Source organism: Oncorhynchus mykiss, chromosome 30 (genome assembly GCF_013265735.2).
Source record: "Oncorhynchus mykiss isolate Arlee chromosome 30, USDA_OmykA_1.1, whole genome shotgun sequence".
In the NCBI taxonomy this organism is placed as follows: Eukaryota; Metazoa; Chordata; class Actinopteri; order Salmoniformes; family Salmonidae; genus Oncorhynchus; species Oncorhynchus mykiss.
In genome coordinates this window covers 26,691,684-26,717,533 of record NC_050570.1, presented here as the reverse complement: position 1 = coordinate 26,717,533, position 25,850 = coordinate 26,691,684, and the positions used below count along the sequence as shown (strand labels likewise).

The 25,850-nt window shown below is 43.9% G+C and overlaps 1 protein-coding gene across 13 annotated transcripts in view; it reads right to left on the bottom strand.

Annotated features, from left to right (window-relative positions):
* LOC110521633 (disabled homolog 1) overlaps positions 1 to 21,725 on the bottom strand; it is a 99,797-nt gene extending 78,072 nt beyond the window's left edge. For 5 of the 13 annotated variants that reach the window (XM_036968683.1, XM_036968688.1, XM_036968691.1 and 2 more), the window contains exon 1: positions 21,417 to 21,723. The gene's annotated coding sequence lies outside the window, so the exon portion shown is untranslated. Of the gene's footprint in view, positions 1 to 3,153; positions 3,334 to 18,865; positions 18,920 to 21,397 lie in introns of those variants that run through there. The other 8 variants (XM_036968696.1, XM_036968694.1, XM_036968697.1 and 5 more) reach the window with 5 other exon arrangements.
* Positions 21,726 to 25,850: the final 4,125 nt, after the last annotated feature.

Sequence of the window (25,850 nt, the reverse complement as noted above, 5' to 3'; positions counted from 1 at the left end):
GAGGAGGAGGAATGCTACAAACAGAGACCCCGGGCAGAGGAAAGGAGAGGAGGAGGAATGCTACAGACAGAGACCCCGGGCAGAGGAAAGGAGAGGAGGAGGAATGCTACAGACAGAGACCCCGGACAGAGGAAAGGAGAGGAGGATGAATGCTACAGACAGAGACACCAGGCAGAGGAAAGGAGAGGAGGATGAATGGATGTGAGAGGAGGGGTGGGGTGGAAGAAGGGCTTGCAGGGAGGGAGGGAGGGATGGAGGGAGGAGTGGAGGGGACAGGCTAAAGAAAGGGAGATGCATTAGAGAGCAGGGTATAACTTTATATTAACTCCACCTAATAAAGCATTAGAGAGCAGGGTAGACCTTTATATTAACTCCACCTAATAAAACATTAGAGAGCAGGGTAGAACTTTATATTAACTCCACATAATAAAGCATTAGAGAGTAGGGTAGACCTTTATATTAACTCCACATAATAAAACATTAGAGAGCAGGGTAGAACTTTATATTAACTCTACATAATAAAGCATTAGAGAGCAGGGTAGACCTTTATATTAACTCTACATAATAAAGCATTGGAGAATAGGGTAGACCTTTATATTAACTCCACATAATAAAGCATTAGAGAGCAGGGTAGACCTTTATATTAACTCTACATAATAAAGCATTAGAGAGCAGGGTAGACCTTTATATTAACTCTACATAATAAAGCATTAGAGAGCAGGGTAGACCTTTATATTATCTCTGCCTAATAAAGCATTAGAGAGCAGGGTAGAACTTTATATTAACTCCATGTAATAAAGCATTAGAGAGCAGGGTAGACCTTTATATTAACTCTACATAATAAAGCATTAGAGAGTAGGGTAGACCTTTATATTAACTCCACATAATAAAACATTAGAGAGCATGGTAACACTTTATATTAACTCTACATAATAAAGCATTAGAGAGTAAGGTAGACCTTTATATTAACTCCATATAATAAAACATTATTGAGCAGGGTTGAACTTTATATTAACTCCATGTAATAAAGCATTAGAGAGCAGGGTAAACTTTATATTAACTCTACATAATAAAGCATTAGAGAGCAGGGTAGCACTTTATATTAACTCCACATAATAAAACATCAGAGAGCAGGGTAGAACTTTATATTAACTCCACATAATAAAACATTAGAGAGCAGGGTAGACCTTTATATTGACTCCATGTAATAAAACATTAGAGAGCAGGGTATAACTTTATATTAACTCCACCTAATAAAGCATTAGAGAGCAGGGTAGAACTTTATATTAACTCCACCCAATAAAACATTAAAGAGCAGGGTAAACTTTATATTAACTCCACATAATAAAACAGAGAGCAGGGTAGACCTTTATATTAACTCCACATAATAAAACATTAGAGAGCAGGGTAGACCTTTATATTAACTCCACATAATAAAACATTAGAGAGCAGGGTAGTCCTTTATTTAAACTCCATGTAATAAACCATTAGAGAGCATGGTAGAACTTTATATTAACTCCACCTAATAAAGCATTAGAGAGCAGGGTAGAACTTTATATTAACTCCACCTAATAAAGCATTAGAGAGCAGGGTAGAACTTTATATTAACTCCACCTAATAAAACATTAGAGAGCAGGGTAGAACTTTATATTAACTCCACCTAATAAAGCATTAGAGAGCAGGGTAGAACTTTATATTAACTCCACCTAATAAAGCATTAGAGAGCAGGGTAGAACTTTATATTAACTCCACCTAATAAAACATTAGAGAGCAGGGTAGACCTTTATATTAACTCAACATAATAAAACATTAGAGAGCAGGGTAGTCCTTTATTTAAACTCCATGTAATAAACCATTAGAGAGCATGGTAGCACTTTATATTAACTCCACCTAATAAAACATTAGAGAGCAGGGTAGAACTTTATATTAACTCCACCTAATAAAGCATTAGAGAGCAGGGTAGAACTTTATATTAACTCCACCTAATAAAGCATTAGAGAGCAGGGTAGAACTTTATATTAACTCCACCTAATAAAACATTAGAGAGCATGGTAGCACTTTATATTAACTCCACCTAATAAAGCATTAGAGAGCAGGGTAGAACTTTATATTAACTCCACCTAATAAAGCATTAGAGAGCAGGGTAGAACTTTATATTAACTCCACCTAATAAAGCATTAGAGAGCATGGTAGCACTTTATATTAACTCCACCTAATAAAGCATTAGAGAGCAGGGTAGAACTTTATATTAACTCCACCTAATAAAACATTAGAGAGCAGGGTAGACCTTTATATTAACTCCACCTAATAAAGCATTAGAGAGCAGGGTAGACCTTTATATTAACTCCACCTAATAAAGCATTAGAGAGCAGGGTAGACCTTTAAATTAACTCCATGTAATAAACCATTAGAGAGTATGGTAGAACTTTATATTAACTCCACATAATACAACATTAGAGAGCAGGGTAGACCTTTATATTGACTCCATGTAATAAAGCATTTATAGTGGATAAGTAAATAGTTGATTCATAATTTATGAATCATTACTACCACATCTGTAAATGTTAGTAACTTATTTATTCACACATTTATCAAAATACAAAAACGTTTAAACTATTGAATCATGATGTATAAGAAAATCCATGAGATTGAATATACTGTAGGTCCTTATTAATCATTTACTAACCATAAATGAAAGGGATACCGCGGTATTCCGAGATTCAGGTCATTTTTCGACAGTCAGGTGAACTCTTGGTAGCATTCTTATGCCTCTGTATGCTGTTTGTAGATGATTGAAGATGGCATATCGTTAGCTGGAAATCTAGCCAGATCTCTCTATTTCTCTCACACACACACACACACTAACACACACACACGCACACACAGCTTTAAAAGTAAATGTGTGTGACTATAGTCAAAAATAACTGGCTCTATGGATACAAAGAGCTTTTAAACATGTCCAAAAACGAAAACACTGTAACCATCTGTATAACTTCACACACATAGGCCTGCACACTCGTTTGCATGGCCTGGTGCCACAGGTGGGCGGAGTATGCATATTTTAGGGAACCGGGCCATTAATGAACTCGCCCACTTACTCCCGCTCTCATGCATATCCTCTCTCACACACCCACTCTTGCATATGCAGCTTACCTTTAAGGCATCTCTTTGAGTAGCTTACTCCTTTTCAATTATTCCTGTGCCATCCAAATGTAGAAAATAGCGGCTCGTGAGTAGTTAAAACGGTCCGCTACTTGCGCACGAACAGAAAGAAAAAAACACAGCTCCAGTAATATTGGGTATAACTTTGACAGGATTTTGGCTAGAAGCACACGGTCTTCAGCGATGTAAAGAAGTTTCATGTAAAGCAGCAAGCAATGACTGTACCTGTGTTCCGTGTTGTGTTTAAAAGGCTCCATGCGGAAACTTGCGCTTTAAAAGGTTCCGCATTATCGCATTATTAACACGGTAAAGTTGCACAGCCTTAGTTTTGAGTTACCAGTGTAATTTCTTGAGTGACTCAAAATAAGGATGACATGCCTTTGGTGGACATTCCAGCAGTACCTGATGCTCCTTATTAACACTAGAACCGCTAAAGCAATCATTTGAACGCTCATGAATTTAAAACAAATGTTGCTTTGCCATTTTTACAGTAATTTTTTTGAATAGTTTTCCACATTGCCCCTCCTTCTCCGGACAGTTGAAGATGCCGTTGATAATCACCTCTATAATTGCATCGAAACTGAACCTAAACGATTCCGAAACAAATTTCACACATATAACAACAGATGAAATAAATGAAGTAAAGCATGATGGGGGAGAATGGGTGAATTGATGAGCCGGGGAAGCGAACGATGCATAATTATGTCATCACTAACTGTGAATGAAGAACAGGGCGGGCCATTCTATTGCATTGATCTATTCTAATTATAATCTCAAAATGAGATGTACAGTCATTTGTATCAGTCCACCGAATCGAAATAGTCTTATCAATCTAATCTGGCCTACTTGGAGTACACAGTGAGATTGTGCGTAATTTACAATGGTAAGAAGACCAAGATAAATGCTGCACATGCTGCATTAGCGTTTCTACAAAATCGGAAAGAAAATGACTCAAATGGTGTGGAAAAAAATGTATCAAGAAATCTATGATTATTCTACTGATTCTGAACCTCAGCTTGAACTGAAACCTGCGAGCCCGAAGTGCAAAAAAGGCAGAACGGTGCGCACTGAGCAGGAGCCAGCGTCACCATCAAATGAATCAGTGAGACAGGAGAGAGGAAGGGAGGACACCGTTTGGACAGAACAAGCCGGTGATAATGCTGGGGAAGATTTTCAGCACAAAATGTCACCCCTGAGAGAGCAATCAATCAATCAAAAAACGACGACATCAGCAATGCACTCACCAGCTTTTGTTGTTTATGTAACATGGATTTCAGAGGAGGCTGGTGGTAGGAGCTATATGAGGACAGGCTCATTGTAATCACTGGAAAGGAATTATTGGAATGGTGTCAAACATGTGGTTTCCATATGTTTTTATGTGTTTGATTCCGTTCCATTTATACAGTTCCAGCCATTACAATGAGCCCATCCTCCTATAGCTCCTCCCACCAGCCTCCTCTGATGTACATGCTCCAACTGATGCAATCGGGGAAGATATACAACATGTAAGCACGAGCTGACAATAAATTGAACATTTTTGACTGCTGTCATATCAACACTTATATTCATTATAATAACATTATACTGCTTTTTCACAATTTATCAAGCACGCTTGGAGCTTATAAAGATGTTTTCATCATATGACCATGCCTCTTGGTGGTTGGGGTACTCTTTTTTAGTCATTAAAGAAAGAAGATGTTACCACGTTCTAACACATATGTTTCTGTTTCAAAGTTGTTAGTTTTTAGTTTTTACATATAGCCTTCAGAAACATAAACAAATGAAAATGCTATTGTGTTATTTGAAGAAAAATAAAGTTGTTCTATTGTTACCCAAGACCTTCACAAACACAACCAAATTATTATTTTTGTGAAAGCATATATGAAATTGATTAATTACACTTTTAGAATGTTGCAGTCAGAATGACTGTCCCTTGAGGCCCAGCAGGGATACATTGGGATTTTCAAGGGATACTTTGGGATTTTGGCATTGAAGCCCTTTATCTACTTCCCAAGAGTCAGATGAACTCATGGATACCATTTTTATGTCTCTGCACCCAGTGTGAAGGAAGTTGCTAACTAGCATTAGCGCAATTGCTAACTATCGCAAGCACAATGACTGGACGTCTAAGGTAACAGCTAGCATGCTGGTTAGCATTGACTCGCCAAACTACCTCTAACGGCCTTCATAATGAAAGCAGAGACATAAAAATGGCATCCATGAGTTGCCAAAATCCCGAAGTATCCCTTTAAGGTCTCAAAATGGCCCCTAGAACATATCAACAGTTAAACAATAAGCACACAACACAGAGGATGTACGTTGCCCAATCCTGGAAAATCCAAATAATCTGTGACAAAAACCCAAACACCGGAAATACTGCTGCTTCCAAATACAAAACAGCCAACAGGGAGGAGGTGAGGGCCCTGGCGGAGTGGTGCCTGAAAAATAACCTCTCCCTCAACGTCAACAAAACGAAGGAGTTGACCGTGGACTTCAGGAGACAGCGGATGGAGCACGCCCCTATCCACATCGACAGGGCTGAAGTGGAGAAGGTGAAAAGCTTCAAGTTCCTCGGCGTAAACATCACTGACAATCTGAAATGGTCCACCCACACAGAGAGTGTGTTTCAACCTCAGGAGGCAGATGAAATTCATAAGCCTCTTACAAACTTTTACAGATGGACCATTGAGAGCATCCTGTCGGGCTGTATCAGCTCCTGGTGCGGCAACTGCACCGTCCGCAACTGCCGGGGTTCTCCAGAGGGTGGTGCAGTCTGCCTAAAGCATCACTGGGGGCACACTGCCTGCCCTCCAGGACATTTACAGCACCTGGTGTCACAAGAAGGCCAAGAAGATCATCAAGGACCTCAGCCACCCGAGCCACTGCCTTTTCACCCTGCTACCATTCAGAATGCGAGGTCAGTACAGGTGCATCAAAGCTGGGACCAAGAGACTGAAAACAGCTTCTATCTCAAAGCCATCAGACTGCTAAATAGTCACCACTAGCCGGCCCACATCCAGTCCCCTGCCTTGAATTTTAAACTACTGTCACTAGACAGCTACCACCCGGTTACTCTACCATGCACCTTAGAGGCTGCTGCCCTATGTAGATAGTCATGGAACACTGGTCACTTTAAATAATGTTTACATACTGTTTTACCCACTTCATATGTACAGTATATACTGTATTATACCGAAGGCCTATCCTATTTAACTATTGCTGTACATATACTATTCTTCAGATATACTACATATTCTATCCATATACTGTCCATATTGTCTATACACACATATACAGTGGATTCGGAAAGTATTCAGACCCCTTGACTTTTTCCACATTTTGTTAAGTTACAGCATTATTCTAAAATTGATTAAATTGTTTTTCCGCATCATTCTAAACACAATACACCATAATGACAAAGCAAAAAGACGTTTTTAGAAATGCTTGCAAATGTATTGTTGAAGCGATTACAGCCTCGAGTCTTCTTGGGTATGACACTACAAGCTTGGCACACCTGTACTTGGAGAGTTTCTCCCATTCGTCTCTGCAGATCCTCTCAAGCTCTGTCAGGTTGGATGGGGAGCGTCGCTGCACAGCTATTTACAGGTCTCTCCAGAGATGTTAGATCGTGTTAAAGTCCAGGCTATGGCTGGGCCACTCAAGGGCATTCCGAAGCCACTCCTACGTTGTCTTGGCTGTGTGATTAGGGTCATTGTCTTGTTGGAAGATGAACCGCCCCAGTTTAAGGTCCTGAACGCCCTGGAGCAAGTTTTCATCAAGGATCTCTCTGTACTTTGCTACATTAATTTTCCCCTCGATCCTGACAAGTCTCCCAGTCCCTGTCGCTGAAAAACATTCCCACAGCATGATGCTGCCATCAACATGCTTCACCGTAGGGATGGTGCCAGGTTTCCTCCAGACGTGACACTTGACAGTCAGGACAAAGAGTTCAATCTTGGTTTCATCAGACCAAAGAATCTTGTTTCTCATGGTCTGAGAGTCTATTAGGGGGGATTTTTTTAAGTCCAGGCTATGGCTGGGCCACTCAAGGACATTCCAAAGCCACTCCTACGTTGTCTTGGCTGCGTGATTAGGGTCAGTCCCTGTCGCAGGTTTCCTCCAGACGTGACACTTGACATTCAAGACAAAGAGTTCAATCTTGGTTTCATCAGACCAAAGAATCTTGTTTCTCATGGTCTAAGAGTCCATTAGGGGGAATTTGGGCAAACTCCAAGCAGGCTGTCATGTGCCTTTTACTGAGGAGTGGCTTCCATCTGGCCACTCTACCATAAAGGCCAGATTGTTGGAGTGCTGCAGAGATGGTTGTCCTTCTGGAAGGTTCTCCCATCTCCACAGAGGAACTCTAGAGCTCTGTCAGAGTGACCATCGGGTTCTTAGTCACCTCCCTTACCAAGGCCCTTCTCCCCTGATTGCTCAGTTTGGCAGGGCGGCCAGTTCTAGGGAGAGTCTTGGAGGTTCCAAACTTCTTCCATTTAAGAATGATGGAGGCCACTCTGTTCTTGGGGATCTTCAATACTGAAGAAATGTTTTGGTACCCAGACCTGTGCCTCGACACAATCCTGTCTCTACAGACAATTTCGTCGACCTCATGGCTTGGTTTCTGCTCTGACATGCACTGCCAACTGTGGGACCTTATATAGACAGGTGTGTGCCTTTCCAAATCATGTCCAATCAATTGAATTTCCCGCAGGTGGACTCAAATCAAGTTGTAGAAACATCTCAAGGATGATCAATGGCAACAGGATGCACCTGAGCTCAATTTCGAGTCTCATAGCAAAGGGTCTGAATACTTATGTCTTTTTATTTGTTTATATTCTTATATTGGCAAAAAAAAAAATCACTGTATATATAAAAGTGTGGACACACCTACTCATTCCAGGGCTTTTCTTTATTTTTACTATTTTCTACATTGAAGAATAATAGTGAAGACATCAAAACTATGCAATAACACACATGGAATCATAAGGTAACCAAAAAACTGTTAAACAAATCAAAATCTATTTTATATTTGACATTCTTCAAAGTAGCCACCCTCTACGCTGATGACAGCTTTGCACACTCTTGGCATTCTGTCAACCAGAGAGAGAGAGGAGAGAGAGATAGAAATAGAGAAATAAAGAGAGAGGAGAGAGAGTGAGAAAAAGAAAGAGAGAATCCTCTAGGGATATGTTCATTCCTTTGGCCCAGCCAGCAAGCTCTCTCTTTCTTTCTTTAATAATTCTTTCACCCCCCCCAATCTGCCAGCAGAAGCTATCCTCTGGGACGTGTAACAAAACCCGCCTCTCCAGTCCCCTCTGCCCCCCCTTTCCCCCTCCCCTCAGACGAATACATTATCTTTTGTGTTCCTGAATAAAGAGAAAATGCCAAAACAACAGCCACCTCTCTCCTCTCTCCTCTCTGCACAGCAGGACAAAGACTGAATAAAAACAGGAATTAAAATGTCATTTATGTACCTTTGTTTTACACTTCCTTCCAACTCAATTTAATGTCATACAGAGCATTTAATACCTCTGGGATCTACCAGGGCACAGCACAGGATCTGTGTGTGTGTGTGTGTGTATCTGTGTGTGTGCGCGCATGTGTCTCTCTGTGTGTGTGTGTGAGTATGTGTGTGTGTGTGTGTGTGTGTGTGTGTGTGTGTGTGTGTGTGTGTGTGTGTGGTACTGTCATGGGCAGGAGGTGGGGTACTTAGGGTTAAATGAGGATGTAGGAAAATTAGAGTTAATTAAAGTGTTATAATGTGCTGTGACTCCTGTACACTAGGTCTCAGAGAGAGGGAGGAGGAGGAGAAGAGGGAGGAGGAGGAGGAGGAAGAGGAGGAGGAGGAAGAGAGGGGGGGTGAGAGGGAGAGGAGGGGGAGGATAAAGAAGGGGAAGAAGATGGGGAGGTGGTGGGAAAAGGAGGGAAAAGACAGGGACAGTGTATTCCAGCTCTCTCTCCTCTCTCTCTCTCCTCTCTCTCTCCCTCTGTAAAGTGGGGTGTAGTAGGCTAAATGTAAAATGAAGTAAAATGGCAACTGGTGTGACTGAGGGAGTGAATCTCCACTTCAAACGAGAGCCTCCCTGAAGCATCCCTATGGGCAGAGAGAGAGCAGAGAGAGAAGGAGGGAGAGTGGGTGAGAGAGAGAGGATAGAGAAAAAGAGAGATTGTTAGTGTATGGTGTGAATAAACGGTGAACCTTACAAAGAAGGCATCCATGCTTGAACTACTACTATTTCCCTTCTCTCTTTCCCTTGCGCTCTCTCTCCCTACATTTTAGTCATTAGAATATTAAATCTATCTCTATCCCGCTCTCTCTTTTTCAATTCAAATGACAAGTTACATTGCATCAGACAGCAGGGTACATTAACAATTTAATTTGAATTGCAGTTTCTCTGATTCAATTTGGCATCCTGTCCCTGTTCAACTCAGCTCAACTCAGAGGAAGGGTGTCTGGCAACCTCTACTCGGAGTGGGGGGGGGGGGGGGGGGGGCATACAGTCAACCAATTTCCAAACACTCACAAATACAACATGACCCCTCCTAGGGTGACCCTAGGGTGACAACAAATACGGTCTAATTGATTTCAATTGGTCTTTCTCCATTCTGATTGTTTTATACTGTTCAATTCTACTTCAACCAAATATAATTCTCTGCATTTACATTAATTTCTGCATTTCCTGCACTCATTTGAGATCATTTCCACACTGTCATGGAGGGCTCCATGATATGGGCAATAAAACAAGGCCTTATTTTTAACCACGTTGGAATTGCGATTTGACTGGCGATTTAGATCAAAACACTTGGATGAACTGTTGTAAATAGAATATTTATTCTAATTCTATAGTTAGAATATAAATAATAATGGGCACAGTGTTGTTTGACATGACAGTGAATGAAAACGCCAGGGAAGAGTTATTGTGACAGGGTAGGAACACAAAGCGATAGTCAGTGTTTCCAAGGGGACACTATAATCTTTGGCTACATTAAATGTTTCTTCATGTAGCCAACATATTAATGCTTCTCCTATTCCTTTTGGATTTAGAAGATACTGTCGCACAAACATGTTGATTTAGGCGTACACCAGCGCTGGTATCAGACTGTATTAGCTAGCTACGTTTGCTCTGACTCAGCACACTTATTAGCTAGCTAGCCAGCTAACTAGCGATTAGCATTAGCGGCTAACACGATTTAGCTGAAACTTGCTAAGAAAAGACAAACTACCTGTTTGCATATATAAGAAACACAAACTAATTGTGTAATTATAGAACGCTTGTGGATTCATATTAAGAAACAACATCGTTGTCATCAACATTGTTACATGTGCTGCACTGATCATGCAGACTGAATGCAAGTGTCTCGTGGTCAAGCAACAACAAATGCGCTTCTTGAGTGACAGGGGGCGGGGCTTGGTCTGTGAGGAAAGTGGCATGGAGAGAGCAGTGAGTGATGACTCAAGTAGCAGTGTAAACAATAAAAAGGGATGTTACACACGGTATATCACATTTAACAAACCAAACATTGAAATACCTTAATAGCAGATAAAGTAAAAAACCAGTCCATGCATCAATACCATAAAATACGCCCAGCCTAAAAGACACCCAAACTTCAGCATAGCAAAAAAATCTATAATACGATTGGATTCCACGCAGATTTGATTTGATTTGATTTGATTTAGACAATCGAACAACAAAGAACATTATTTAGTAAAGTGTAGTTTTAGACAATCCTTAATTCATTGAAATTATATGTGCATGAAATATGATAGCCATTACACACACACACCCTCAGAGTAATTGCGGCTAAGAGCATGAATTTGCAAATTGCAGGAGAGTAGGCTGAGGCTCAGCTCAATAGTCCCTGCACAGTGTGTATATGTGTGTTAAAGAGTTAAGGAAGTCCAGTGATATTGTCCAGTGGTGTTCATTTGGCTTGGCGAGTTTGAGGAATGGAGGTAGATGGAGAGAGAGGGATGGAGAGGAAGGGATGGAGAGGTTGAGAGAGAGAGGGATGAAGAGGAAGGGATGGAGAGGCTGGGAGAGAGGGATATAGAGGAAGTTATGGAGAGGGATAGAGATGCTGGGAGAGAGGGATGGAGAGAGAGGGATAAAAAGGCAGGGATGGAGAGAGAGTGATGTGCAACAGACAGATTATGAGTATTTAATCTGATTATAGATTAGAATATAGTGAGATTAGCGGACTCTGGATATCCAGCTCTAATACCTGTTCTCTCTACCCCCCTGCTCAAATCCCTGCCACTGTCACACCCTGATCTGTTTCACCTGTCCTCGTTATTGTCTCCACCCCCTCCAGGTGTCACTTGTTTTCCCCAGTGTATTTACCCCTGTGTTTCCTGTCTCTCTATTTACCCCTGTGTTTCCTGTCTCTCTGTGCCAGTTCATATTGTATGTCCAAACCTACCAGCGGTTTTCCCGCTTTCTTGCTTCGCCTTTTCACCTTTTTCTAGTCCTCCCGGTTTTGACCCTTGCCTTGTTCTGGACTCTGTACCCGCCAGCCTGACCATTCTGCCTGCCCTGACCTTGAGCCCACCTGCCACTCTGTACCTCCTGGACCTAATCTGGTTATGACCTTCTGCCTGTCCACGACCATTCTCTTTCCTATTCCCTTTGGATTTATTAAACATCTTAAACTCCAAACATCTGCCTCCTGTGTCTGCATTTGGGTCTCACCTAGTGTCATGATAGTACGAACTGGAAATGACACACCCAGCAGACTTGGACCAGCTCCGCCAGACTGTCTCCCTGCAGGGAGCCACAATGAGGAGACATCAGGAGTTGCTACAGGTCCTTTTGGAAGGGCTCAGCTCCTTGCCGGAACACTACGACCATGGGTTAAAGGGTATTATGGAGCAAATCAGGGAGTTAGCTCAGACTGTCTGCTACCTCTGAAAAACCCAATCACCCAGAATTTTTTCCCCCCTATCTGTGGTGACTTTGTACAGCCTATCCCGACTCCCCGTGAACCCCACTTACCTCCCCCAGAGCGATATTCGGGGAATCCTGGTACCTGCCTGTTTTTTTCTCAGTGCTGGCTTATTTTTTAGCTACAGCCATCTTCGTTTTCTTCAGCGCGATCGACTATAGCATGAATAATTACGTTAATATTGGGGAGGGCGCTATCCTAGGCTATGGCAGTTTGGTAACAACAATCTGCCATCTGCGGTCATTTGGAAGAATTCATGGCAGTGGTGAGAAGTTTTTGAGTCTCCGGTATCCGGAGATACTCTTCAAATCAAACTCTTCAAATCAAATGTATTTGTCACATACACATGGTTAGCAGATGTTAATGCGAGTGTAGCGAATTGCTTGTGCTTCTAGTTCCGTCAATACCTTCCTGCACGGATTATCTGAGGAGGTTAAGGATGAGCTACCTCCTTGGGAACTGCCGGTGGACCTCGACTCCCTTATCGCTTTAACCATTCAAATTGATGGATGCCTAAGGGAACGCAAGAGTGAGAGGAGGTCTGGTCTTGGGCACACTGGTGCACCCGATATGGTGCATTCACCTCCTATGGAATCCGGAAGTTTCCGAAGGCAGCTCTTCCGAGAGGAGTCGAAGCCACCCAAGCTCTTTCGTGAATCTACGATGGATGAGTTGGATACTCCTGAGCCTATGCAGTTGGGAAGAACTAGGCTATCAGTTTGAGAGCACTCACGGAGGATGAACCATAACTGCTGTCTGTACTGTGGAGGGGCAGGACATTTTATAGCTCCCTGCCCTATTAGGAAACCCTTGTCTTTAGTCGGTACCAGCACTATGGTGAGTCAGACTGGGAGTTCCCTAATTCCCATCACCCGCCCACCCCTTTTTGTTCTTGTGCTGTGGGGAGACCAATCTAAGTCTCTCCAAGTGCTCATTGACTCTGGGGCTGATGAAAATCTTATGGATGCCACGATAGCTTCGGAGCTTGGTGTTCCCACTCAGCCTCTCTCTGCCCATGGATGCTAGGGCACTGGACCGCCGTTCTATATTGGAAGTCACCAATTGTACTGTGCCCGTTCAATTGCGGGTTTCTGTTAACCACAGTGAGGCAATACAGTTCCTCCTCATTACATCTCCCCATGTTCCGGTTGTGTTAGGATTTTTCTGGCTCCAAAAGCACAATCCTGTGATTGACTGGACCACAAGCTGGGTTCCTGGGTTCGAGCCCATTTTGCCATTCCCACTGCCTTCAAGCAGCACAGCCTTCCTCAAGTCACCTTTCTTGGGATGTTAGTAAGACTGTGGATGTCTCTGCTATCCCCACAGAATACCATGACCTCCTGGAAGTGTTCAGCAAGGCATGTGCTACTTCCCTTCCCCCGCACCGTCGTTATGATTGTGCCATTGATCTTCTCCCAGGCACTACACCTTGGAGTCAGAGATTGTATTCTCTGTCCGGACCAGACACCAAAGCAATGGAGGAGTACATAGAGGGGTTTCTGGCCACTGGGGTCGTCCATCAGTCTGCATCTCCTGCCGGCGCAGGGTTTTTCTTTGTGGAGAAGAAGGACAAGACCCTGCCTCAGTGCAGTGACTACCGGGGACTTAATGACATTACTGTCAAGAATCGTTACCCCCTACCTCTCCTCTCCTCAGAGATTGAACCTCTCCACGGGGCCACCATATTCTCCAAGTTGGACCTTCACATGGTTCGGATACGCGAGGGGGATGAGTGGAAGACAGCCTTCAACACAGCCAATGGACATTATGAGTACCAGGTCATGCTATTTGGACTCCCCAACGCCCCCGCTGTTTTCCAGGCTTTGGTCAATGATGTGCTTCGGGACATGCTAAACCGGTTTGTGTTCGTGTACCTTGACGACATCCTGTTTTTTTCCCCGATCTGCACAAGTACATGGTCTTCATGTCAGACAGGTTCTTCAGCGCCTCCTGGAGAACCAACCGTCCATGAAAGCAGAGAAGTGTGAGTTCCACCTTTCTACTATCACCTTTCTGGGATATGTCATTGTTGAGGGCAATGTTCAGATGGATCCTGGAAAGGTGAAAACAGTGGTGGATTGGCCTCAACCAACGTCCAGGGTGCAGTTGCAACGGTTTCTTGGTTTTGCAAACTTTTACCGCCTTTTCATTCGGCACTACAGCACCCTGGCAGCCCCCTCTCGGCATTCACCTCTCCCAAGGTACCAGTCGACAAAGCCTTTGTGGACCTGAAGCATCGATTCACAACAGCACCCATCCTCATCCATCCGGACCCCTCGCGTCAATTTGTGGTGGAAGTGGATGCTTCAGATGTTGGAGTGGGGGCCATCCTGTCCCAGCGATCTGCCCAGGACCAGAAGCTTCCTCCCTGTCCCTTCCTGTCCCATCGTCTCAATCCTGCTGAAAGGAACTACGATGTTGGCAACCGAGAACACCTGGTGGTGAAGATGGCGCTGGAAGAGTGGAGGCACTGTCTGGAAGGAGCAGAACAGCCATTCTTGGTCTGGACCGACCATAAAAACCTGGAATATCTCCGTACAGCCAAATGCCTCAACTCCAGGCAGGCCCGGTGGGCCCACTTGTTCACCAGATTTAACTTTACCATCTTCTACTACCCAGGGTCAAAGAATGTGTTTCACCTAGTGTCATGACAGCCACGACTACACTGTCTCTTTGGTTTTGTCTAACGTTAGCCCGGGGGTGGCCAACCCACTTTCTGGAGAGTGGTCAGGCCTTTGCTCCAACCCTGCTCCAGCACACTTGATTTGACTAATCAATGTCCAGATGAACAGCTCACACACACTAAAACATGAACACACACACTAAAACACAAAAACACACACTAAAACACACACACTAAAACACACACACTAAAACGCACACACTAAAACGCACACACTAAAACACGAACACTAAAACATAAACACGAACAAACACACTAAAACACACACACTAAAACACGAACACTAAAACACAAGCACTAAAACACGAACACTAAAACACGAACACACACACTAAAACAAACACTAAAACACACACTAAAACACAAACACTAAAACACAAACGCTAAAACACAAACGCTAAAACACGAACACTAAAACACAAACACTAAAACACAAACACTAAAACACAAACACACAAACTAAAACACACACACTAAAACACGAACACTAAAACACACACACTAAAACACGAACACTAAAACACAAACACACAAACTAAAACACACACACTAAAACACGAACACTAAAACACAAACACACAAACTAAAACACACACACTAAAACACGAACACTAAAACACAAACACTAAAACACGAACACTAAAACACACACACTAAAACACGAACACTAAAACACGAACACTAAAACACGAACACTAAAACACAAACACACAAACTAAAACACACACACTAAAACACGAACACTAAAACACGAACACTAAAACACAAACACTAAAACACGAACACTAAAACACGAACACACACACTAAAACACGAACACGAACACACACACTAAAACACGAACACTAAAACACGAACACACACACTAAAACACAAACACTAAAACACAAACACTAAAACACGAACACTGAAATACGAACACACACACTAAAACACGAACACTAAAACACAAATACTAAAACACGAACACAAACACTAAAACACAAACACTAAAACACGAACACACACACTAAAACACGAACACTAAAACACGAACACTAAAACACAAACACTAAAACACGAACACACACACTAAAACACAAACACTAAAACACAAACACACACACTAAAACACGAACACTAAAACACAAACACTAAAACACGAACACACACACTAAAACACAAACACTAAAACACAAACACACACACTAAAACACGAACACTAAAACACAAACACTAGATTACGAACACACACACTAAAACACAAACACTAAAACACAAACACTAAAATACGAATACGAACACACACACTAAAACACAAACACTAAAACACACTAAAACACACACACTAAAACACAAACACTAAAACACAAATACTAAATACGAATACGAACACAAACACTAAAACACGAACACAAACACTAAAACACGAACACAAACACTAAAACACGAACACTAAAACACGAACACTAAAACACAAACACACACACTAAAACACAAACACTAAAACACAAACACACACACTAAAACACAAACACACAAACTAAAACACAAACACACACACTAAAACACAAACACACACACTAAAACACAAACACTAAAACACAAACACTAAAACACAAACACACACACTAAAACACAAACACACAAACTAAAACACAAACACACACACTAAAACACAAACACACACACTAAAACACGAACACTAAAACACAAACACACACACTAAAACACAAACACTAAAACACGAACACTAAAACACAAACACACACACTAAAACACAAACACTAAAACACGAACACACACACTAAAACACAAACACTAAAATACGAACACTAAAACACAAACACTAAAACACACTAAAACACGAACACTAAAACACGAACACACACACTAAAACACAAACACTAAAACACGAACACTAAAACACACACACTAAAACACAAACACACACACTAAAACACAAACACTAAAACACAAACACACACACTAAAACACAAACACTAAAACACAAACACACACACTAAAACACAAACACACAAACTAAAACACAAACACACACACTAAAACACGAACACACACACTGAAACACGAACACTAAAACACAAACACAAACACTAAAACACGAACACTAAAACACACACACTAAAACACGAACACTAAAACACACACACTAAAACATGAACACTAAAACACGAACACTAAAACACACACACTAAAACATGAACACTAAAACACGAACACTAAAACACACACACTAAAACACGAACACTAAAACACGAACACTAAAACACACACACTAAAACACGAACTCTAAAACACACACAAGCCAGGATCAATGGAAGGACATCAAGCCAAAAACCAGTCAATTCCCTTCCTCCTCCATCACCTCCTCCCTTCCTCCCTCCATTCACCTACCAGTTTATTTTCTTTCATTTACTCGCTACCTTCCTTCCCATTTCTTCCTTTCTCTCATTCTCCTACTCTAGACACTAGAACACTGATACAGTTTCTCTCCATTGAAGTCAAGCCATGTTTGAGGTAAAATCATAAAGCAGAGTTCTGTGTGTGTTCTTTTCAGAACTCAGCCCTATGGGAGAACTGTACAGAACTCAGCCCTATGGGAGAACTATACAGAACTCAGCCCTATGGGAGAACTATACAGAACTCAGCCCTATGGGAGAACTATACAGAACTCAGCCCTATGGGAGAACTGTACAGAACTCAGCCCTATGGGAGAACTATACAGAACTCAGCCCTATGGGAGAACTGTACAGAACTCAGCCCTATGGGAGAACTATACAGAACTCAGCCCTATGGGAGAACTATACAGAACTCAGCCCTATGGGAGAACTATACAGAACTCAGCCCTATGGGAGAACTGTACAGAACTCAGCCCTATGGGAGAACTGTACAGAACTCAGCCCTATGGGAGAACTGTACAGAACTCAGCCCTATGGGAGAACTGTACAGAACTCAGCCCTATGGGAGAACTGTACAGAACTCAGCCCTATGGGAGAACTATACAGTCCTCAGCCCTATGGGAGAACTGTACAGAACTCAGCCCTATGGGAGAACTATACAGAACTCAGCCCTATGGGAGAACTGTACAGAACTCAGCCCTATGGGAAAACTATACAGAACTCAGCCCTATGGGAGAACTGTACAGAACTCAGCCCTATGGGAGAACTGTACAGAACTCAGCCCTATGGGAGAACTGTACAGAACTCAGCCCTATGGGAGAACTGTACAGAACTCAGCCCTATGGGAGAACTGTACAGAACTCAGCCCTATGGGAGAACTATACAGAACTCAGCCCTATGGGAGAACTATACAGAACTCAGCCCTATGGGAGAACTGTACAGAACTCAGCCCTATGGGAGAACTGTACAGAACTCAGCTCTATGAGAGAACTATATAGAACTCAACCCTATGGGAGAACTGTACAGAACTCAGCCATATGGGAGAACTGTACAGAACTCAGCCCTATGGGAGTACTGTACAGAACTCAGCCCTATGGGAGAACTATGCAGAACTCAGCCCTATGGGAGAACTATACAGAACTCAGCCCTATGGTAGAACTGTACAGAACTCAGCCCTATGGGAGAACTGTACAGAACTCAGCCCTATGGGAGAACTGTACAGAACTCAGCCCTATGGGGGAACTGTACAGAACTCAGCCCTATGGGAGAACTATACAGACAGAATGTCCTTTATAGACAAACAAGTCTCCTGAAGGCCTTCTGAATACATTACGATGAATCACAAGGAGAGAAATAGACAGAGAGAGAGAGAGAGAGGGAGATGGAGGGAGAGAGAGGGGGGGAGGGGGAGATGGAGGGAGAGAGAGAGGGGGGAGAGAGAGCAGGAGATGGAGGGAGAGAGAGGGGGGGTGGAGGGAGAGAGAGGGAGGGGAGGGGGAGGGGAGAGAGAGAGAAAAAAGTGAGAGTGAGCCAAATTAGTTTTTTCTTTGAGGCTTTCAAGACAATGCTCTCTGGGTTTCTATGGTGACCTGAAGCTGCCTGCTGGGCCAATGAAGGCTGTAGTAAGAGGCCTCACATGCAGAAGCACACACACACAAAGAGGAGAAAGACGGACCAGTAGTTGGAGGGTCGCTGGTTCAAATCCCAATGTGGCCGATCCAAGTGGGACCTGAGAGGTGAGGAGACAAGTGGAAGGACTGAAACATCTGCAGACACGCACACAAGCAGACACATACATAGACAAACACACACACACACACACACACACACACACACACACAGACAAACACACACAAATACAAACAACACTTCACTAATAGCTAGCTGGCGCTGAATCCTCCACGATGGAACGCTAAAGGGTAGAAGAGAAAAAAACGGAGAGCAACGAAAAAGTGTAAAACCTGAACAAATGTTTTAACCACAATCAAAACAGGGTCTATATTCCCCACTTATGGTCCTTTCCTCAGACTTGCCAACATGGTAAAGACAGCCACAGACCCGCTGTTACTGTTCCCCGATTACATACTCATCAGTCACCACATTCCCCTGTCTCACACCCACACACAGCCTAACCCCGGGGCGACAGAGAAACGTTGGGTCTGCCTCCTGTCATATCCCATCACCCTCTATTTCTCTTTACCAAGTGAGGAGTTGTGATGTGGACACAACGTGCGGTCCTGCACTGCACACCTCTCATTCTTCCAAACACACAAGCATGCATGCACGCGAACACACACACACACACACACACACACACACACACACACACACACACACACACACAGTGGACTGAACAGGAACAGATGCAGCTATTCGTCTGCATGGGTGAAGAGTAAGTGGCCAGATTCTGTGAAGCACTAGAGCAAGACTGAGGAACAGCTATAGCTCTAGTGAGGGTGTGTGTGTGTGTGTGTGTGTGTGTGTGTGTGTGTGTGTGTGTGTGTGTGTGTGTGTGTGTGTAGCCGCTCTGTGATTAATGCGGCTTTCAGCTGCAGCGGAGCCTCGCACAGACAGACTGGGGTGCCCTTTCACAGGCGCTCCCTCTCTCTCCCTCCCTCCTCCCCTATCCTTCTCTCTCCCTAGCCTACCCTCTCTCTCTCCATCCAAACCTCTCTCCCTCTCTCTCCCTCCCTCCTCCCCTATCTTTCTCTCTCCCTAGCCTACCCTCTCTCTCTCCATCCAAACCTCTCTCCCTCTCTCTCCCTCCCTCCTCCCCTATCCTTCTCTCTCCCTAGCCTACCCTCTCTCTCTCCATCCAAACCTCTCTCCCTCTCTCTCCCTCCCTCCTCCCCTATCCTTCTCTCTCCCTAGCCTACCCTCTCTCTCTCCATCCAAACCTCTCTCCCTCTCTCTCCCTCCCTCCTCCCCTATCCTTCTCTCTCCCTAGCCTACCCTCTCTCTCTCCATCCAAACCTCTCTCCCTCTCTCTCCGCTAGCCCCTGACAGAGTAGTATTCATTACATTTCTCCTCCAGTAGCTGATCAATATCAAAACAGCCCCAGTTACACTTCCACTCATTCTTCTCATGACAGAATCCAGAATAGAGGTTATTCAATAGCCAGAGTTACAGAGAAAAATGAGAGAGAGAGAGAGAGAGAGAGAGAGAGAGAGAGAGAGAGAGAGAGAGAAAAAGAAAGAAGAGGGGCTCCCCACCCACTAGGCACATATGTCAATTCAACTTCTATTCTACATTGGTTCAACGTCATCTCATTGAAATGACGTGGAAACAAAGTAGATTCAACCAGTGTGTGCCCAGTGGGTAACGTGGAGCGATTGAACACCGGGTAGAACACAAGCACTCAGTAACCCGACCACGTAGTGCTGACTGTCTTAATATGGAACTCTAGACGTTTCGGCGAAATCTGATAATATCGTGGGGGAAAAATCTTCATATTTGAAGAAAAACAAGGAGTATGCGAGCACACTTGCACACATACACTCGGACACACACGCGCACAGAAAGATGTCAATGCAGCAAACCCCTACTGCTCTCTCCCTCTCCCTTTCTGCCGCGCGTCCCTACTGCTCTCTCACTCTCCCTTTCTGCCACGCGTCCCTACTGCTCTCTCCCTCTCCCTTTCTGCCGCGCGCCCCTACTGCTCTCTCCCTCTCCCTTTCTGCCGCGCGCCCCTACTGCTCTCTCCCTCTCCCTTTCTGCCGCGCCGCGCGCCCCTACTGCTCTCTCCCTCTCCCTTTCTGCCGCGCGCCCCTACTGCTCTCTCCCGCTCCCTTTCTGCCGCGCGCCCCTACTGCTCTCTCCCTCTCCCTTTCTGCCGCGCGCCCCTATTGCTCTCTCCCTCTCCCTTTCTGCCGCCCGCCCCTACTGCTCTCTCCCTCTCCCTTTCTGCCGCGCCGCACGCTCACATCGAGAAAGTCCTTGCCACACACTGAAAAAGCCTGTCGCCTACTTGTATGCTTTCTTTCCCCACCCATCAAACCCCGATGCAGCAGCAGTGATTTGGATTTTACAGCCTGTCTGTCCGGTAAACATCCGATCCACAAACACCTTTCATGTACCATCGTGACTAGCCCATAACTCAATGTACTGCCTGAATCTCAAGTCAGAACAGTTATTGTTAGTCGTAACATTCTGCAGCGATAGGCCTACTTCGACTGCGTACAACTAAAGCGTTCATGTCGAACACACCTTTTCATCACTGGTTTACCTTCTAACTGCCGGTCCGAGATTGAGTAGGCAGGCTACTGTTAGTCCCCATTCTGCAGCGAGTTTACGATCCAACAACCATCCCCGTTATTCCCAGTTATTGACAACATCCACAAACAAGGTTTTAGAAACTGCGGTAATCCAGTTTCCTATCCCGGACAGAGTGATTGACTCCCGGGCTACATCCTTCCACTTCCCCGGTAAAAAAAAACTGTCAGAATTTCAGCGCGTATTTCCCGTTCTTCTCGCCCCCCTTCTTTCACTCTTTCTCTCTCTCTCCCCTTTCCTCCGTACGGCTCCCGCTGAAGTTGCCTAGTTACCTCTCTCTGTTGGGTGGCTCAGGCCGCCGGACTGACAGCCAATCAGAAAGCAGAGTGCGTGTTAACCCATTTTTCGCTGGGCTGTCCTGGTTTCGCTGTTTCAGTAGAAGGAGCGGAGGGGAGGGTGGAGTAAGAAATAATATCAACTATAAAAAACCAAGTTGCGCAAGAAAATATTAAAGGAAATGGAGAGAGAGAGAGAGAGAGAGAGAGAGAGAGAGAGAGAGAGAGAGAGAGAGAGAGAGAGAGAGAGAGAGAGAGAGAGATACACAGAGAGAGAGAGACGGACTATGAGGAGGAAGGTTGAATGGAGGAGGATTTAAAAACAGACATTAATGTCAAAACAACCCTAGAACGAATAATCTGAATCTGTCCAATATGTTGAGTTAAGTGGGATGTATTGGGTAACTGTGTGTATGTGTGTGTGGGGGGAGGGGGGGCTGTTGATAATCACAGTTGACTGATGGACAAATTATGCATTAGTAGTATATTCAGGCCAGACTTTACATAGATGTAGAGCTACAACTCTCCCATATACTCTCTCTCTCTCTCTCTCTCTCTCTCTCTCTCTCTCTCTCTTAGACAATTTTTAGACACATTTTCAGTCAGCTACTTTTTCCACTTAAGTAAACTAGGCTACTTTTCAATTCGCCAGTCAGAAAAAAGTCTGCCAAGAACTCTGTGGGGTCTGTTTGTGTTTGTGAACAGAGCCCCAGGACCAGCTTGCTTAGGGGACTCTTCTCCAGGTTCATCTCTCTGTAGGTGATGGCTTTGTTATGGAAGGTTTGGGAATCACTTCCTTTTAGGTGGTTGTAGAATTCATTAACAGCTATTTTCTGGATTTCGATAATTAGAAGGGTATTGGCCTAATTCTGCTCTGCATGCATTATTTGGTGTTCTGGATATTTTTGCAGAATTCTGCATGCAGAGTCTCAATTTGGTGTTTGTCCCAATTTGTGAATTCTTGGTTGGTGAGCAGACCCCAGACCTCACAACCATAGAGGGCAATGGGTTCTATAACTGATTAGAGTATTTTTAGCCAGATCCTAATTGGTATGTTGAATTTTATGTTCCTTTTGATGGCATAGAATGCCCTTCTTGCCTTGTCTCTCAGATCGTTCACAGATTTGTGGAAGTTACCTGTGGCGCTGATGTTTAGGCCGAGGTATGTATAGTTTTTTGAATGCTCTAGGGCAATGGTGTCTAGATGGAATTTGTATTTGTGGTCCTGGCGACTGGACTTTTTTTGGAACACCGTTATTTTGGTCTTACTAAGATTTACTGTCAGGGCCCAGGTCTGACAGAATCTGTGCAGAATATCTAGGTGCTGCTGGAGGCCCTCCTTGGTTGGTGACAGAAGCACCAGATCATCAGCACACAGCAAACATCAGCAAATATCTCTCCACACCTTTCCCTGTGTTCTTCCTCCATAACTCTACTCTCTCTATCTATGCATAGCTCTTCTGCTTTATCTCTCTCCCTCTCTGCCTCTCTCCTTCCCTCTCTCTCTCTCATTATCTCTCTCTCTCATCTCTCTCTCTCTCCTTATCTCTCTCTCTCTCCATATCTCTCTCTCTCTCCTTATATCTCTCTCTCTCTCTCCTTATATCTCTCTCTCTCCATAACTCTACTCTCTCTATCTATGCATAGCTCTTCTGCTTTATCTCTCTCCCTCTCTGCCTCTCTCCTTCCCTCTCTCTCTCTCATTATCTCTCTCTCTCATCTCTCTCTCTCTCTCTCCTTATCTCTCTCTCTCTCCATATCTCTCTCTCTCTCCTTATATCTCTCTCTCTCTCTCCTTATATCTCTCTCTCTCCATAACTCTACTCTCTCTATCTATGCATAGATCTTCTGCTTTATCTCTCTCCCTCTCTCCTTATCCCTCTCTCTCCTTATCTCTCTCTCTCTCTCCATCTCTCCATCTCTCCTTATCTCTCTCTATCTATGCATAGCTCTTCTGCTTTATCTCTCTCCCTCTCTCCTTATCGCTCTCTCTCTCCTTATCTCTCTCTCTCTCTCTCCATATCTCTCCCTCTCTCCTTATCTCTCTATCTATGCATAGCTCTTCTGCTTTATCTCTCTCCCTCTCTCCTTATCTTTCTCTCTCTCCTTATCTCTCTTTCGCTCTCTCTCTCTCTCTCTCTCTCTCTCTCTCTCTCTCTCTCTCTCCATATGTCTCCCTCTCTCCTTATCTCTCTCTATCTATGCATAGCTCTTCTGCTTTATCTCTCTCTCTCTCTCTCCATATCTCTCTCTCTCTCCACAACTCTACTCTCTCTATCTATGCATAGCTCTTCTGCTTTATCTCTCTCCCTCTCTCCTTATCTCTCTCTCTCCTTATCTCTCTCTCTCTCTCCTTATCTCTCTCTCTCCATATCTCTCTCTATCTATGCATATCTCTTCTGCTTTATCTCTCTCTCTCCATATCTCTCTCTATCTATGCATAGCTCTTCTGCTTTATCTCTCTCCCTCTCTCCTTATCTCTCTCTCTCTCTCTCTCTCTCTCTCTCTCTCATTATCTCTCTCTCTCTCCATATCTTTCTCACTCCCTCTCTCTGTATCTTTTCCCATTGCCTTCTGTCTCTTTCCCCTTCTCTCCGTCTAAGCTTGACTGAACAGATAACTCTGGGATGCTCACACACACATGCACACACGCACCCACAAATGCACATGCAGGCACGAACACACACACTTCCTGTAGTAAGCATTTCACAGCACTACCTGTTGGTTACAAAACATGTGGCAAATAAAATATGATTTGGGATTGTCTAGATAGAAGCTGTCTGTCTCCTGTAGCAACAGCCTGGTCAGCCCCCCCCCCCCAACCACACACACACACACACACACACACACACACACACACACACACACACACACACACACACACAGTTACTGGCAGGATTATAATAGTTTATCACACGTTCAATCAGACACCCGGATCCCAAAGCCTCAGAGCTGACCAATCCAAGGATTTCAGATGTTTATGGTTCATTAGCACACAAGGTAAAAATAACCAACAGACAAAGCTTTGACTTTGTGTAACCCAGTCAATCACTATCACGTCACTATGACACACCGACTTACACGATAAACCTGGTAGCTTTCTGTTCTGTTGTTAGTCTGTCTGTCTGTCTGTCTGTCTGTCTGTCTGTCTGTCTGTCTGTCTGTCTGTCTGTCTGTCTGTCTGTCAGCTGATTAGTCAGTCAGACTGATTAATACATAGTCTGGAGGTGACTGGTTAGTGAGGAGATAACATTTACTACGACGTGTGTGTGTGTGTGTGACTGAGTGAAGGACAAATCAAAGAATAAACGTCTCTCTCTCTCTCTGTATCTCTCTCTCTCTCTCTCTGTATCTCTCTCTCTGTATCTCTCTCTCTCTGTATCTCTCTCTCTCTCTCTGCATCTCTCTCTCTCTGTGTCTCTCTCTCTCTGTATCTCTCTCTCTCTCTGTATCTCTCTCTCTCTCTGGTTCTCTCTCTCTCTTTCTCTCTCTGTATCTCTCTCTGTATCTCTCTCTCTGTATCTCTCTCTCTCTCTCTGTATCTATCTCTCTCTCTGTATCTCTCTCTCTCTCTCTCCCTTTCTCTCTCTCTCTCTGTATCTCTCTCTCTGTATCTCTCTCTCTCTCTCTGTATCTCTCTCTCTCTCTCTGTATCTCTCTCTCTCTCTCTTTCTCTCTCTCTCTCTCTGTAGCTCTCTCACTCTCTCTGTATCTCTCTCTCTCTCTCTCTCTTTCTCTCTCTCTCTCTGTATCTCTCTCTCTGTATCTCTCTCTCTCTCTCTTTATCTCTCTCTCTCTGTATCTCTCTCTCTCTCTCTTTCTCTCTCCTTCTCTCTCTCTCTCTCTGTATCTCTCTCTCTCTCTCTGTATCTCTCAATTCAATTCAATTCAATTCAAGGGCTTTCTCTCTCTCTCTCTGTATCTCTCTCTCTCTCTGTATCTCTCTCTCTCTCTCTGTATCTCTCTCTCTCTGTATCTCTCTCTCTCTGTATCTCTCTCTCTCTCTGTCTCTCTCTGTATCTCTCTCTCTGTATCTCTCTCTCTCTGTATCTCTCTCTCTCTCTCTCCCCCCTCTCTCTCTCTCTCTCTCTCTCTCTCTCTCTCTCTCAGTG